At 46.2% G+C, this 17087-nt stretch overlaps 1 protein-coding gene across 1 annotated transcript in view; it reads right to left on the bottom strand.

Moving 5' to 3' along the window:
* The window catches only part of LOC119976524 (golgin subfamily A member 4-like), a 1176663-nt gene that overhangs the window by 566550 nt on the left and 593026 nt on the right, over positions 1-17087 (bottom strand). The window lies entirely within an intron of this gene.

Here is a 17087-nt window from a genome sequence, read left to right as displayed (position 1 = left end):
GAAACCCCTCGAAAGCCCATCGACACTATTCCCTTATCGTCCATATGCGTATCCAATTACCATTTGAATGCATTTCGTGTTGGCGAGCCCACGACTGTTGCAGGCAGGGCATTCCACGCCCTTACTACTCTGAGTAAAGAATCTACCTCTGACATCTGTCCTATACCTCTCTCCCCTCAATTTAAAGATGTGTCCCCTCGTGCTGGACATCACCGTCCGAGGAAAAAAGGCTCTCAATGTCCACCCTATCTAATCCTTTGATCATCTTGTATGCCTCAATTAAGTCACCTCTTAACCTTCTCTCTAACGAAAACAGCCTCAAGTCCTTCAGTCTTTCCTCGTAAGATCTTCCCTCCATACCACGCAACATCCTTTTAAATCTCCTCTGTACTATTTCCAATGCTTCCACATCCTTCCTATAATGCAGCGACCAGAACTGCACTCACTACTCCAAATGCGGCCGCAACAGAGTTTTGTACAAGTGCAACATCACCGCATGGCTCCGAAACTCAATTCCTCTACCAATAAAAGCTAACACACCGCACGCCTTCGTAACAACCCTCTCAACCTGGGTGGCAATTTTTAGGAATCTATGGACATGGACACCGAGATTTCTCTGCTCGCCAAACTACCAATAAGCTAAACAATTAGGCCAGTACTCTGTCTTCCTGTTATTCCTTCCAAAATGAATCACCTCACACCTTTCTGCATTAAACTCCATTTGCCATCTGTCAGCCCAGCTCTGCAGCTTGCCTATTTCCCTCTGTAGCTTGTGACATCCTTCTACACTGTCCACAACTCCATCGACTTTAGTGTCATCCGCAAATTTACTCACCCATCCTTCTACAACATCCTCCAGGTGATTTATAAAAATGACAAACAGCAGCGGCCCCAAATCAGGTCCTTGTGTACACCACTAGTAACTGTCGCCAGGCTGAATATTTCCCATCAACAACCAACATTTGTCTTCTATCGGCTAGCCAATTTCTGATCCAAACTGCAAAATCACCCTGAATCCCATGCCTCTGTATTTTCGCAATAGCCTAACGTGGGGAACCTTATCAAACGCTTTACTGAAATCCATATACGCCACATCAACTGCTTTACCCTCATCCACCTGTTTGGTCACCTTCTCGAAGAACTCAATAAGGTTTGTGAGGCACGACCTACCCTTCACAAAACTATGTTCGCTCTCTCTAATCAAATTATTCCTTTCCAGATGATTATACATCCTACCTCTTATAAACCTTTCCAAGACTTTTCCCACAACAGACGTAAGGCTCGCTGGTCTACAGTTACCGTAGTTATCTCTACCCTTCTTGAACAAGGAGACAATATTTGCTATCCTCCAGTATTCTGGCACTATTCGTGTAGTCAAAGATGACTTAAAGATCAAAGCCAAAGGCTCACCCAGCTACTACCTAGATTCCCAGAGAGTCCTAGGATAAATCCCATCCGACCCAGGGTACTTATCTATATCCACACTTTCCAGAATCGCCTACACATCCTCCTTATGACCCTCAAGCCCTTCTTGTCTTGTAGCCTGTATCTCAGTTTTCTCCTCGACAACATTGTCTTTTTACTGTGTGAATGCGGACGAGAAATACTCATTTAGTACCTCGCCCATCTCCTCTGACTCCACGCACAACTTCCCACTACTGTCGTTGACTGGCCCTACTCTTACCCGAGTCATTATTTTATTCCCGACATATCTATAGAAAGCTTTAGGGTTATCCTTGATCCTACCTGTCAAAGACTTCTCATGTCCTCTCCTGGCTCCTCAGCTCTCTCTTTAGAGCCTTCCTAGCTAACTTGGAACTCTCAAGCGCCCTAACTGAACGATCACATCTCATCTTTACATAAGCCTCCTTCTTCCTCTTGACAAGTGTTTCAACGGCTTTAGAAAACCATGGTTCCTTCGCTCGACTACTTCCTCCCTGTCTAACAGATACATACTTATCAAGGACACGCAGTAGCTGTTCCTTGAACATGCTCCACATTACCATTGTTCCCATTCCCAGCAGTTTTGCTCTCCAGCCGATGCATCCTAAGTCTTGCCTCATCGCATCATAATTGCCTTTCCCCCAGATATGACTCTTGCCTTGCGGTATATACCTACCCATTTCCATCAATAAAGTAAACGCAATCGAATTGTGGTCACTATCACCAAAGTGCTCACCTACCTCCAAATCTGACACCTGTCGTGCTTCATTTCACAGTACCAAATCCAACACGGCCTCGCCTCTCGTTGGCCGATTTACATACAGCGTCAGAAAACCCTCCTGCATGCATTGGACAAAAACGGACCCATCTGAAGTACTCGAACTATAGTGTTTCCCGTCAATATTTGGAAAGTTTAAGTCCCCCATAGCTACTACCCTGTTACTTTCTCTCCTATCCAGAATCATCTTTGCAATCCTTTCCTCTACATCTCTGGAACTTTTCAAAAGCCTCTAGTAAACCCCTAATAGTGTGACCTCTCGTTTCCTGTTTCTTAACTCAGCCACTACTACCTCAGTATTCGAGTCCTCATTAAATGTCCTCTCAACCAACGTAATACTGTCCTTGACGAACAATGCCACCCCTCCCCCTCTCTGACCTCCTTCCCTGAGCTTATTGAAATATTTAAACCCCGGCACCTGCAACAACCATTCCTCACCCTGCTCTATCCATGTCTCTGAAATGGCCACAACATCGAAGTCCCAGGTACCAACCCATGCCGCAAGCTCACCCACCTTATTCCTGATGCTCCTGGCATTGAAGTAGACGCACTTTAAACCACTTTCCTTCCTGCCGCAAATCTCGTGCAACATTGAAACCTTACTTATGACCTCACTACTCTCAAATTCTTGTCTACTTGGGCTACAATTCAGGTTCCCAATCCCCTGCTGAACTAGTTTCAAACCTCCCGAAGAGCATTAGCAAATCTCGCCCCCAGGATATTAGTACCCCTCTGGTCCAGGTGTAGACCATACCGTTTGTAGAGGTCCCACCTCCCCCAGCATGAACCCCAATTGTCCAGGAATCTGATACCCTTCCTCCTGCACCATCCCTGCAGCCACGCGTTCAATTGCTCTCTCTCCCTATTCCTCGACTCGCTAGCACATGGCACGGGTAACAACCCAGAGTTAATAACTCTGTTTGTCCTGGATCAGAGTTTCCACCCTAGCTACGTGAATTCCTGCCTTACATCCCTATCCCTTTTCCTACCTATGTTGTTTGTACCAACGTGAACCACAACTTGGGGCTGCTCCCCCTCCCCCTTAAGAATCCCGAAAACACGATCGGAGACATCGCGGACCCTGGCACCTGGGAGGCAACACACCGACCGCGAGTCTATTTCGTTCCCACATAATCTACTATCTATCCCCCTAACTATGGAGCCTCCAATGACTAATGTTCTTCTCCTCTCCCCCTTCCCTTTGGAGCAACAGGGAGAGACAGTGTGCCAGAGACCTGTACCACATGGCTGACCCCTGGTAAGTCCCCCCCCCCCCCACCAACAGTATCCAAGTCGCTATAATTGTTACTAAGGGGAACGACCACAGGAGATCCCTGTACTGACCGCTTCCCCTAAGCCTCTTCACCGTCACCCATCTATCTTTATTATTTTGCGTAACTACCTCCCTGAAGCTTCTATCTATGACCACCTCTGCCTCCCGAATGATCGGAAGTTCATCCAGCTCTAGGTCCCTAACACGGTTTCTGAGGAGCTGGAGATGGGTGCACTTCCCACAGATGAAATGAATAGGGACACTGACGGCGTCCCGCACCATAAACATTCTGCAGGAGGAGCATTGTACTGCGTTCCCTGCCATCCCCTCTTGATAAAAACAAGAAAACATAGGACAATGCTGTCTCGCAGCACAGATTCATGGCTCCATGAAAGTTAAGTCACAGGTGGGCAGGTTGGTGAAGAAGGCATTCGGCATGCTTAGTCTCATTGGTCAGAACATTGAATACAGGTTTCTCTCGTATTGCTTGAAGTTGTAAGGTCATGCGTTGAATACTGTGTCCAGTTGTGATCTGCCCATTACAAACAGGATATTATTAAACTTCAATGCAGAAACGATTAGCTAGGATCCTACTGGGACTGGTTGAGTTGATTTATAAGGCGAGGCTGGATGGACTGCAACTTTTTTCCCGTGGAGATTACGAGGCTTAGGGGTGATCCTACAGAGGTGTACACAACTTATAGCGGCGTTTAGATTGTAGACAGTCGACATATTTTCACAAAGTTAGCGAAACTTAGAGGGCATAGATTTAAGGTAAGAGGGGAAAGATACAAAAGGATCCAGAGGGCAGTTTTCTCGCGCAGAAAATGGTGTGTCTGGAACGAGCTGCCGGAAGCAGTAGTTGAGGTGGGCACATTTTTGTCTTTTATAAAGCATTTAGACAATTATATGGGAAAGCTCGGTCTAGCGGGTTATGGGCCAAATACGGGCAATTGGGACTAGCTTAGATGTAAAAACTGTATGGCATAAACAAGTCAGGTCAAAGGGCCTGTTTTCCTGCTGTTTTACATGAAGGCAGTCAGAGCTTTCATGTCTCTAGTGAATAGAGAAGAAGTAGAGTCTATGCATACGTATGCATAGATCAATGCACGTGGCAGGGGAAGATGAACGCGCCGTTCTAACAATTGGCATTAGTAGCAAGGTTATTTCCAAGACGGTTGTTTTTGAAAATGTATAAGACACTAGTTCGTTTTCAAATAGATTCCATATTACTTTTAGAGCGCCATACTTAGGAATTATATGAAGGCATTGAGAGTGGAGAGGTGAAGAAACATTGTAAACATTGTTTGAAATGTTCTGTGGATAAACATTTCAGTAATGAAAAATATTTGGTTTATTTGGAGCTGTGTTCCTTGGAGTAGAGAGACGTGAGAGAAGAATTGATACTGGAAGCAAAAATCATAAAGCTGCTTTAACGCATGTAATTATCCGTAAATAGAGAGAATAGTACCGAGAAAAGGAAAAACGAGATTAGAGGTCTGAAAAGACTCGGCAATTACTTAAATTCCGGAAAACACTGCTTACGATTTTCTGGCGCTAAGTAAAGTGGAACCATTCAAAGTGGATTTAAACTGTAATCGGGAAAGGACGAATATGCAGAATTTCGTTGAGAAAGATGTGCGTTGTATTTAGTGAGTTGCTCATACAGATATCCAAACACCAAGTGCAGAGATATCTCCTACTGTGCTGTAAAAATCCATGATGTCGGTCAACTAACGGTTATCTATCCCGGGCATATGCATTAGCATGTTGCATCGCAATGAGATGCATTCAGGGCATCATGAATACAAAGCGAGAGAGATAACTGCGCTGAATGTTGAGCAGTCCGAGGTACATACATATCTGGAAATAAAGCTCTCATGGTTGAATGTCGGTCAGTTGATGTAAACATGTGGTTTAAATCACGGATGATAAATATCCTGTTTATCATGTGTTCACGACATAAATAAGGGCACAACCTGTAAGGTAGACTGTGGTTACCCGTCAAAAAGCCTTGAAGTAGAACATTAGTTTATGTGTCATAATCACAAGGGAACGCCTCTATAATATGCAACATATATTTCCTGGGGTATGACCTCATATCTTGGCTTCGCTTCCTTCGAACAACAAAGATACATGCGACTGAGGACAGAAGAGCAAGATCGAAATAGTACCCAGTCAGTGGAAACTAGACAATCATCCTTGCCCTCTCTCCGGAAAAAGGCATGTATGTGCTGCCGGGCTTCAAACTAAATTACAACGGACATTAGATAACTCCATTAAATTAGTAATCGGATATCTTCCTCAGCAAAGGGGAATCGATAACGACAATTATCGTAGATCTGCAAACACGATTCGGTTTGAAATTATTTTTTTAGTTTAAGCAGACACGATAGGCCACATGTGCTACACGGGCTGATTTTCGTCTCTGTATTTATAATTCCAAAGGCTTAAAATGTGTTTTTAAAAATGGATGAGCAACTCCAGTGACAACATGTGAAAGCGGGTCGCTCAAAAAGGAACCCAAAGTATTACCATATTTCCAATCATTCCAACGCAACCTATACAGAAGGGAAAAGCCAGCCGCCAACTATCCTCAAACCGTTGGGAAATTTAGGGTTCCAAGCCAGTAGTTGAGCTTCGAAGTCGGAAAAGATGTTTGAGAGATCTCGTAAGTTGTGGCAAAGAAGTCAGCAGAAAGGACGTCCCAGGCTTGGAGCAAAACAAAGGAATCTGGGGAGATATGTTGGCCGAGGAGTTGACCACGCCAATCCCGTTGGAAACCTTGGCGGATGTGATGGTACAGGAATTGAAGATGATTTGAAGATAGATTTTCGGGTGATTCGACCGACGTGGCAACGAATTAAGATACTCATTTAAGGCTACCGACAAGTAGGTACCGCGCCCTCTACGGGGAATACCGCCAAAGCTGTGAAGGACCAAGGTCGGACGTTGAACTGCATGGTGCTGGCGTTGAGAAGCACCAACACCTGCTGGTTGCTTTGAAGGCTGAAGTGCTGCATATGGCAGATGCAAACAAGGGACTAAAGGCCACAGTGGACGGCATGGGGCACAGACCGATCCATATGGACCTCAAAATATTTGGCTTGCCAGAGGTATTGGACTGCTCGAAGCCGACTGATTATTTCTGAGAAATGTTCTCTCGGATGATCGGCAGAGATAATCGGTTTGCTCTGCCGGCGTTGGACTGAACAACACGTCTTGAGACTGAAGTTAATGTCGTAACAGCCATGGCGCACAGTGGTCGTGCAGTTTGAGAACTACTAGAGGAAGAGCGGGTCCTGGACTAGACTAAGAAGTGTCAAATATCAACTGGGTCAGAAATGTGTTGCCCATATACCAGAACAGGCATAGTAGAGGGCAGCCTGACAGATGCTAATGATACTTTACTACAATGTTTGCAGTTCGGAACGTTGTGCCCAGTGAAGATCAGAGTCAAGTTGGATTCGGAGGACCATTATTCCGATTCGCTGTAGCAGTCTCAAGCCTTCGTTAAGGGATGTGCACTGGAAATGGTTTGAGGATAGTTGGCGGCTGGCTTTTCCCTTCTGTATAAGTTGCGTTGGAATGATTGGAAATATGGTAATACTTTGGGTTCCTTTTTTGCTTTGTTTGAGGCATTGTTCTTCGTCTTTGACGACCAGTGGGATTTGGTTTCTTTCTTTTTTTTCTTTTTATGACAGTAGGTCCATGGAGAATGGTAGAAACTGGGGCTTTTTGATAGGACAAATAGAGGGAAGGAGAAACATTCGGTAAGGTTGTAGTTTCGTTATCGGAGTATGTGTGTGACATGTGCTGGAAGAGAGTATCATGAGCTTTTGTTCATTGGACTTGGAGATGCGGACATCTTTCAAGCGCTAGGGCTTAGGCTAATTAACGGGAGTGGAGTGTGGGACGGTCTGTGACGTCTTGGGCCGTTTCAGCGACTCTGGCAGGTAGAATGGCGACCTGGGGCGAGAGGGGAAGAGGCGGGGCTTGCAGTTATTTGGAGATTTTCTTCGCCTGAGCCTCCAGTTGGGGCAGTTTGGCATCATTGATATGCCTGGGTTTGGCTATTGTCGGTAAAATGGGGGGTCATCCAGTCTGTCTTGGTCCACTCACGTTCATGCAATTCAGGAAAGCCCAACAACGTCTCCACTTCCTACGGAAGCCAAATAAATGTGGCATGTCTGCATCGAATCTCACAAAGTTCTACAGATGTGTAATCGAGAGCATTCTATCCTGCTGCATCACAGCCTGGCATGGTAACAGCTCGGTCCAAGGTCGCAAGAAACTGCAGAATGTAGTGAACTCAGCCCAGTGTATCACACAAACTTGCCACCCCCACTTTGATTCTGTATTCACCTCCCGCTGCCTCAGCAAAGCAGGCAAGAATGTAAGAGACCCCTCCAACCCAGCCATTGTCTTCTTCAAGACCCTTCCATCGTGCATCTGGTACAAAAGTCTGAAAACCGCACATCCAGACATAGGGACAGCTTCTTTCCCACAGCTACAAGACCCCTCAACAAGTCCACTCTCGGACTGATCTGTTCCCTGTAAGAACATTATTAACGACGACCTATGCTACTCTTGCTCATGTATTTGCTTTGTTTCGCACCTTGTTCCGCACTGTAACAAATCACTGCTTGTCGATGTACCATTTGTCAGTATTCTCTGTTGATTATTCTTTTTTCTATATAGTACGTACTGGGTACGTTCCCTCGGCCGCAGAAAAATACTTTCCACTGTACTTCTGTACATGTGACAACAAATTAATTAAATCAAATCAAAAATCTAATTCTCGGTGCGCAAATGGCTAATTTGAATTGGGGCGTGTGGTGGGGAGGATGTAAAAAGCACCCGACACGGTTTGTTATCCGGAACGTGATGCACTTGAAGCGGGGAGGGGGGGGGGGGGGTTGTTAATAAAGCAAGGGATTTTGCATATAGAAAGGTCTGGGAGCCGACAATGTATTTTGACAAACGATACACATACGGCAACGAGTTCCGGAAGGCCTGGATGAACCACCTGCTACACTGAGGCTTTGACATTCCAGCCCGGAGGGTTGGGGGGAGGAGAGGATATAGCGATCCCATTTAATATGAGAGTTAGGTGTCTCGTGGAGTGGGTAATAGCAGATCCAGGGGAGGACATGTGAGAGTGGTAGGTGCTTTAGAGAGAAAACAAGTGCTTCAAGTGAACGTGTGCGGCCGAATTCGGATGGTGTGGCGTTCATTAAAGGGTTGGTGGTAGCCGTGTCGAACTTGAATGCGGACGATATGAACTGTGTGCTGGACACGAAGGCGGATCTATCCAGGCCACGATTTATGAAACATGTTGGAATTCCGAGAGTATTGCTTGCGTTCATGGAGGAGGTGGAAGGGACATGAAGGTTCACGCACCCAGGAGAGACGGTGTTCTCGTTTTTCTCCATGCGTACTCGCGGATTTATTATTTTTTTATGAGTCAGCTTCCTCTGACTGGGTTGTGAGAAGCTGAATATTCAGCAGTGCTGATCTCTGATCATGCCAACTTTGGGTGGACTTTCCTCTTGCAGTGGATCAAGAGTGGCATAGTAGGTGGTGGTTGGACGTAGGGTTGTTACCGGACTTGGTGTTCTCTGCCAAGATTTCGAGGGCCGTACAAGAGAACACTGCAAACAATGATAACAGGGAGGTTTCTCCCTCTATTCTGTGTAAGGAATTGAAAGTAATGATCGGGGAAAGAACATAGCCGTTAAGGCAACGAGATTTTAAAGTGGAGATTACAGGTTTGGAAGTGATCCGACCCCAGAGCTATTGGAGTGCATGAATGAGTTTCAAATGCAGTTCAACCTGATATCCAGGGAAAAGTCAGTGCAAGAATTGCATGGCCAAAGGAGGTATTATATGACGATAGGGGGAAGGTGAGTCGCTTCTTGACTCATGAGCTAAAGCGGCGGCTGGCAGACAGGGAGGTTTTCAAGGTAAGGACTGGGAGTGAGGCAGTTCTCCGCCCAGGAAAACGGGAATGGATCTTTCAAGGCCGTCAATGAGACGTTATATGGGGCAGAACCTTGGGATAGAAAAAGGGCTTTGCGGGGATCTGGAGATTTCAAAGGTGGAGAGGAGCTGCTGGAGGTGAATGAGGCGACGCTCTGTCAGGAAGAGATCCAGGGAGCGTTGAAGCAGATGTAGTCAGGGAAAGCAATGGGGACTGATGGGCTCCAGTGGAAATATATCAAATATTAATGGATCAGTTATGTAGTCTGAAGTTGGGCACGTTAATGGACCCCATTTAGCGGAACACTCTTTGGGAGGCATTGGGGCAAGCATCCATCTCCTACTGTTGAAAACGGACACAGAACTTCTAGAGTGTGTGTCGCACCATCATATATGTCAGCTCAATGTAGAGCCAAGCGGTTGGCCAAGGAGTTGACCTTAAGTTTGGAGCCGTGCCTCCCGGAGGTGCTGTGGAAGATCAGACGGAGTGGTGAAGGGCTGAAGGTTGTCGGCGGATCTGCGCAAAATGCTTATTATGGTTCGTATTCCCTCCTGTGGCTAGTCCGATGAGTTCATTGTGTCTTTGGACACAGAGATGGTATTTGACCGGATGGACAGGGGTTACCTCTTTACAATATTGATACATTTATGTTGGGTGCGGGCTTGTTCCCTGGGTGTGGCTGTTGACCAATTGCTTGTGTCTGTATGAATAATTTGACGTCTATGGCCTTTGACTGCATTGGCGTACGAAGCAGGGGTGCCGATCATAGATCGTAGATTTTTCAGTGTCGAAGGAGGCCATTCAACCCATCGAGTCTGCATCGGAAAGAACACCCTTTTTCACCCTCAACCCTTCCATCCTATCCCTGTAACCCAGTAACCCCCCAAATAAAACATTTTGGACACTATGGACAATTTAGCACGGCCAATCCACCTTGCCTGCACATCTTTGGACAGTGGGAGGAAACAGGAGCACCCGGAGGAACTCCACGCAGACACGGGGAGGACGTTCAGACTCCTCACATACAATGACCAACCCGGGAATTTATCCTTGGATCTTGGAGCTGTGAAACAAATATTCTAACCACTGTGCGATCGTGCTATCTTGTTGTTTATGGTGACAATTAAGCGATGGAACATGTCGTCGAGGGCCCCAAAGGAATGGAATGGGATCATTAGGTGCGGGTGGAACACATCGTTTTGTTATCTGCCAACGATTTGTTCTTCGATGTTTGAGACCCAAAAGTGTATGTTGGGAATATTATGGGGATTCAGCGGCGATTTTCAGCGTTCTCTGCATACAAGTTGAATATCGAGAAGAGTGACTGTTTTGTGATCGGAGCATCAGGGTTGGGTGTGGAACTGGACTGAGTGGTTTTCCGTTCCAACTGGCAGGGACTAGATTCCGCTACTTGACAATATATGTGGCAGGAATTGGGCCAGCTTCTGCAGCTGAATTATGCGAGATTGGTGGTGAGGTTTAAGGCGGACATACCAATGTGGTATAATCTGCCGTTGTTGCTGGTGGGGCAAATCCAGTCGGAGACGATAAATAGCTTTTCTTGATTCATATTTTTATTTCAGTGCCTTGCGAGAATTCTTCCCCAGTCATTTTTTGAGAGGTAGACCGGCTTATCACAGGACTATTTGGGTGTGCAGGTCCCGACGATTAGGAAGGTGATGCTTCAAAGGGAGATTCAGTCAAGGGGGCATGCCATTGCTAAAATCGTCATTGTATTATTGGACGGCTAATCCAGAGAATGGATTGCGAGGTAAAGAGATCCAGGGGCGCCTTCGGTCCACATTTAGTCGGATTCAGTTCAGGGAAAATCTTCGGTGCATTCGTATTCATGTCAGTGCCAAAAATGTAACTAACTCCAGTGTGCTGGCTGGTTTAGAACTATGGAGGCAGTACTGGCAACATTCCCAGTTGGGGGAAGCATCAGGGCAGGCTTCCATTTGTTCAATCACCAAACAAGTCGAGCTGTTAAATTTTGATGTCATAGTTCCTTCACGGAGTGAGAAAGTGCTCGAGAAGATGGGGGAAATATTTTGGGCGATATTCTGTTTGGAGAAGTTAGAGTATAGGCTGTTGACATGGATGAGTTAGGTACCTGCAGGTGCGCAGCTGGGTTGAGACGTTTTGTCCAGTCTTATCTGTGGTCCAACTATGTACCATTTGGGACCGGATTCTATCTTCCTCACGGTGGGTGTAGAATAGTACGTATTGTAGGCACAACCCAGTATCTGGTAGAAGTTTATTTAGTTGGAGGAAGTAAAGAAGAATTGGTTGGGGGAGCAGGCGCCTATACTCGAAGAAGACTTGTAGAATGATGCACTGTGGAGGGTGAACGTTACATTGTCTTATGCAAGAGTGAGCCTCATTCAGTTTAATGTAGAATAAGGACCTAGTTTAGCACAGTGAAAAACAGGCCCAGCAACGAGGGTTCAATTTCCGTACCGGCCTCCCGGAACAGGCGCAGGAACGGCCGACAAGGGGCTTTTCACAGCAAATTCATTAAAACCTACTTGTGACAATAAGCTATTATTATTATTATTTCGAGCGCACCTTACTAAAGGAGGGTGAGCCACCTTTTTGCAGGGACAGAGGATGTGTGTGAGCTCTGCTTGAGGGGGCCTCCGGACAATACACACATGCAGGTGGCGGAAAGCACCATAGATAGGAGGAATAGCGACGTGGTCACAACCAAGGTGCACGCATTCAGATAGCTGACTGCTAGAAAGGGAAGGCAGTCAGCTCAGGAATCCCCTGTCGTTGTCTCTAATAGGTATACCGTTTTGGACGCTGTTGAGGGAATTGGCGATCAGGGTAAAAGAACAGCAGCCAGAACAGTGGCACCGCAACTGGCTCTGTTGCTTAGCAGGGGAGGGCAAAGGACAGGAGAGCGATAGTTCTGGGGATTCTGTAGACAGGGCACAAATAGGCGCTTCTGTGGACGTGACCGAGACTTTAGAATGGTATGTTACCTCCCGGGTGCCAGGATCAAAGCTTCCTCTGAACGAGCATCGGAATTCCGGAAGGGAGAATGTGAACAGCCAGAGGTCGTCGTATGCATAGGTACCATCGACATAGGCAGGAAGAATGATGAGATACTGTGAAACAGTTCAGGGAGTTAGGCACGAAGGTAAAAATCAGGACCCCCAGAGTTGTAATCTCAGGAATACTCCCTGTGCCACGTGTCAGTGAGTGCAGCTAAACACGTGGCGTAAATGGTGGTGTAGGAGGGCGGCTTTTAGATGTTTGAATCATTAGAATCTCTTCCGGGGCAGATGGGACCTGGACAAGAAGGACGGGTTAGATCTAAACTGGAGGGGCACTGATATCCCTTCTGGGAGGTTTGCTAAATCCACTCGGAAGGACTAAAACTAGTATGGTGGGGGGGGGGGGGGTGTGAAACAGAATGTCAGCTTATAAGGTGCAATATCTGAAGGGGAAATAGCGAACCTAATAAAAGAACAACATCACACGCAGGCAGAGCCAAAAAGGTGACAAGTGTGAAAAGGGAGGCGGTCAATTCAGGATTGAGGGTGATGTACCTAATCACCTGCAGTATACGGAACAAGGTAAATGAGCATGTTGCGCACATTGAAATTCGCCGGGAGAATTTTGTGGGCATCACAGAGACGTGGCTGCAAGGGGATCAGGGCAGGGACCTAAATATAAAAGAATATGTGTCCCATCGAAATGACAGGCAGATAGGTAAGGAGGTTGCATTATTGGTAAGCAACGAAGTTAAATCGACCGCAAGGAGCGATCGAGGATCAAAAGGCATAGAATCTTTGTTGGTGGACTGAGGAATCGCAAATGTAAAAATACCCTTACGGGAGTTATGTAGAGTCCCCCTAGCAGCTGTCAGGAGATGGGGCCGACAATAAATCAGGAGATAGAAAAGGCTCGCAAAAAAGGCAATATTACAGTAATCAAGGGGGACGTCAATATACAGGGGGACTCGGGAAATCAGGTTGAAAATGGATCCAAAGGAAATGAATTCGTGGAATGACGAAGAGATTATTTTGGAGCAGCATGTGGCAGAAACGACTCGGGAACAGCAATTCTGGATTTCGTGGTGTAATGAGGTAAACTTGATGAGGGAACGGAAGGTGAAGGAACCCTTTGGGAGCAGTGACTACATGATGATAGAATGTACCCTGCAGCTTGAGAGGGAGAAGCTTCAATCAGATGTAACGGTTTTACAGTTAAATTAGTGCAACTACAAATATATGAGGGAGGATCTAGCCAGAGTTAATTGGAAAAGCCGAGCAGCGAATACAGTGGAACAGCAGGGTTTTTAGGCGTTATTCGAGAGACACAGCAGAAATTCATCCCCAGGAGGAAGACACATGATAAGGGGAGGACAAGGCACCCATGGCTGACGAGGGAAATCAAGGACAGCATAAAAGCTAAAGAAAACGCATGCAAAGTGGCGAGGATTAGTGGGAGGCCAAATGATTGAGAAGCTTTTAAAAGCGAGCTCAGGACAACTAAAAAAATAAAAAGGGGGAAGAAGAATAAGTATGAGTGCAAGCTGGCTAGTAATATAAATGAAAATTTGTTTTTTGTATAAAAGGTAAGAAAGGGGCAAAGATAGACATTGAAGCACTGGACAATGTGGCTGGAGAAGTAATAACAGGAGACAAAGAAATGGCAAAAGAACTGAATAGTTGCTTTGCATCAGTCTTCACGGTGAAAGGCACCAGTGGGATGCTATAGCTCCAGGAGAACCAGGGGCCAGAGGTGAGTGCAGTAATCATTACCGAGGAGACGGTTCTCGGGAAACAGAAAGTTCTGAAGCTGGATAAATCACCTGACAGGAAGGACTGCACCCAATGTTTCTAAAAGGGATAGCTGAGGAGATTGTGGCGGCATTGTTGATCTATCAGGAATCACTGGACGCAGGACAGGTCCCAGAGAATTGGAAAGTGGCTAATGCAACATCATTGTTTAAGATGGGACGGAGGCAGAATACGGGAAATTATAGGCCTGTTAGCCTGACTTGGGCCATGGCTAATATTTACAGTCCATTATTAAAGATGCGACCACGGACTACTTTAAAGTGCTCAATAAAAAAGGTCTGAGTCAGCACGGTTTCGTAAAGGAGAGGTCGTGTCTGACAAATCTGTTAGAGTTCTTTGAGGCGGAAACAAGGAAGTTAAACAACGGAGAACCACGAGACGCGATTTATTTCGTTTTCAAGAAGGCCTTTGACAAGGTACCGCATTGGAGACTGTTGAATAAGATCAGAACCCATGGTGTGAAGGGTAAGATCCTGGCATGGATAGAGGATTGGCCGACAGGCAGAAGGTAGAAAGAGCGGATAAAGGGATCTTTTTCAGGATGGCAGCCGGTGACGAGTGGTGCATCTCAGGAGTCGGTGCTGGGACCACAACGTTTCACAATATAATTAAGGATCTGGAGGAAGGAACTTAACGCACGGCTGCTAAGTTTGCAGGCGGTACGAAGATCTGTAGAGGGACAGGTACTATTGAGGAAGCAGGCGGGCTTCAGAAGGACTTGGACAGGCGAGCAGTGGGCAAAGAAGAGGCAGATGGAATGCAGTGTGGAAAAGTGTGAGGTCATGTACTTTGGAAGGAGAAATTGAGGCATAGACTATGTTCAAAATGGGAAGATGCTTTGGAAATCAGAAGGACAAGGAGACTTGAGAGTCCTCGTCCAGGATTCTCTTGAGGTTAACGTGCAGGTTCAGTCGGCAGGGAGGAAAGCAAGTGCAATGTTAGCATTCATGCCGACAGGGCTGTAATACAAGACACAGGGATGTTCTCCTGAGGCTGTATGAGGCTCTGGTCTTAGCCCTTTTGCAGTATTGTAGGCAGGCTGCGCCCCGTATCAAAGGAAGCGTGTGCTAGCCTTGGAAAGGGTGCAGACGAAGTTCACAAAAATAATCCCTGGAATGAAGAGCTTGTCGGATGAGGAACGTTCGAGTATTCTGGGGCTGTACTTGTTGGGTTTTTGAAGGATGAGGAGGGATCTTATGGAAACTTACTGGATACTGCGTGGCCTGGACATGGAGAGAATGCTTCCACGTAGGAAGAACGAGAAGCACAGGCGACAATCTCTGACTAAAGGGACGATCCTTTAAAATAGTTGCGGAGTCATTTCTTCAGCCAGAGGGTGGTGAATATGTGGAACTCATTGCCGCAGAAGGCTGCTGTTGCCAAATCACTGGTTGTATTTAAAGTAGAGATTGATAGGTTTTTCGATCAATAAGGGGATCAGGAGTTATGGGGAGAAGGTAAGAGAATGGCCATGATAAAAATGTCAGCCATGGTTGAATGGCAGAGCAGACTCCATGGGCCGAATAGCCTATTCTGCTCCTCTGTCTTCTGGTCCCAAAGTCTTATGTTCTGTTCGTATCCCAAGCTGCTCGGGTTCTGGGGGTTCTTTTTCACACAATGTCGGCGATCCTGCATGTGAGGTTGAATGCTGTCCACGAGCGGTGGTTTTTGGCATTTTCGATGTGCTGCAACTGCAGGTTGGATCATGTGCTGATCCCCTGCCCTTCCATTCATTGCCGGCATGGCTGGGCTGGAGGTTGGTGACACCGCTGAGTGTTTCGGCATGTCTAGGGGACTTGAAGGAGATATTGCACCTCAAGAATGTTAACTACACCGTGAAGGGTTATCTCCAAGATGGCGACGGTGTATATTGCACTTTGGTGAATTGGTTACTGTTACCTGTTGGTTGGGGGATGGGTTGTTCGACTGTTGGCCAGGCGAGGAGGTAGTTGTGTAGGTTTGTGCTGTAGGCGAGGATGGGAGGATGTTTGGTGTTGGGATGTAAACTGTGTTTTTTATGGCTTTTGTAGCTTCTCTATAAAACTTTATAGCTAATAAAAGTGTATTTCGAAAAAAAGCAAACGGATACTTTTTTTGCACCAAGGAGATTAAATCATAAAATATTTGTGCATGCGCAGCGCTCCGTGTCGGGCCCCAGTTAGTGGTTAATAATGTTTATGAGTCAGCACTTAGGATGCAAATCAGGATTGATCATACATACGGGGGAAACTGCTCAGATGATTTGCAAGGAGAAGCAATAGATCTGTGTGGAGCGTTTGATTAGGAATATTTAGCAGATAAGAGCAAACATTAATATTGAAAATTCGGTGCGGCATGTCGGCACAGTGCCAGGATCTAGGGTTCGATTTTATCTTTGGGTGACTCTGTGGAGTTTGCAGTTTCTTCCCATGTCTGCCTGGCTTTCCTCTGGGTTCTCGGGTTTCCTCCCACAATCCAAAGTGGTGCATATTTGGTTGGACTAGGGGATACTGCGGGGAGTGAGCCTCGTTGGGCTGCTCCTTCTGAGGGTCAGTGCAGCCTCGATGTGACAAATGGAGTCTTTCTGCATTGTACGGATTCTCTGGATTCCAACAATGTTTCACGCTCAATAACAACTATATAAAAATGCAGTTAATGGCAAAAAGTTGCATATTGATTTTATGTCCGAGCAGAAAAAAAAATCTGGAAGTGACGATCAGTAACATCAGTTTCATCACTTGCCCTGTTCCACTAATTAGATTAAGAATGAAACGTCCATTCCGTAAATAGATCAGATCACTTTACTCAGCAGAATCT

Source organism: Scyliorhinus canicula, chromosome 13 (genome assembly GCF_902713615.1).
Source record: "Scyliorhinus canicula chromosome 13, sScyCan1.1, whole genome shotgun sequence".
NCBI lineage: Eukaryota > Metazoa > Chordata > Chondrichthyes > Carcharhiniformes > Scyliorhinidae > Scyliorhinus > Scyliorhinus canicula.
The sequence above is the reverse complement of the archived record's forward strand: the minus strand, read 5'-3'. Positions and strand labels throughout refer to the sequence as shown.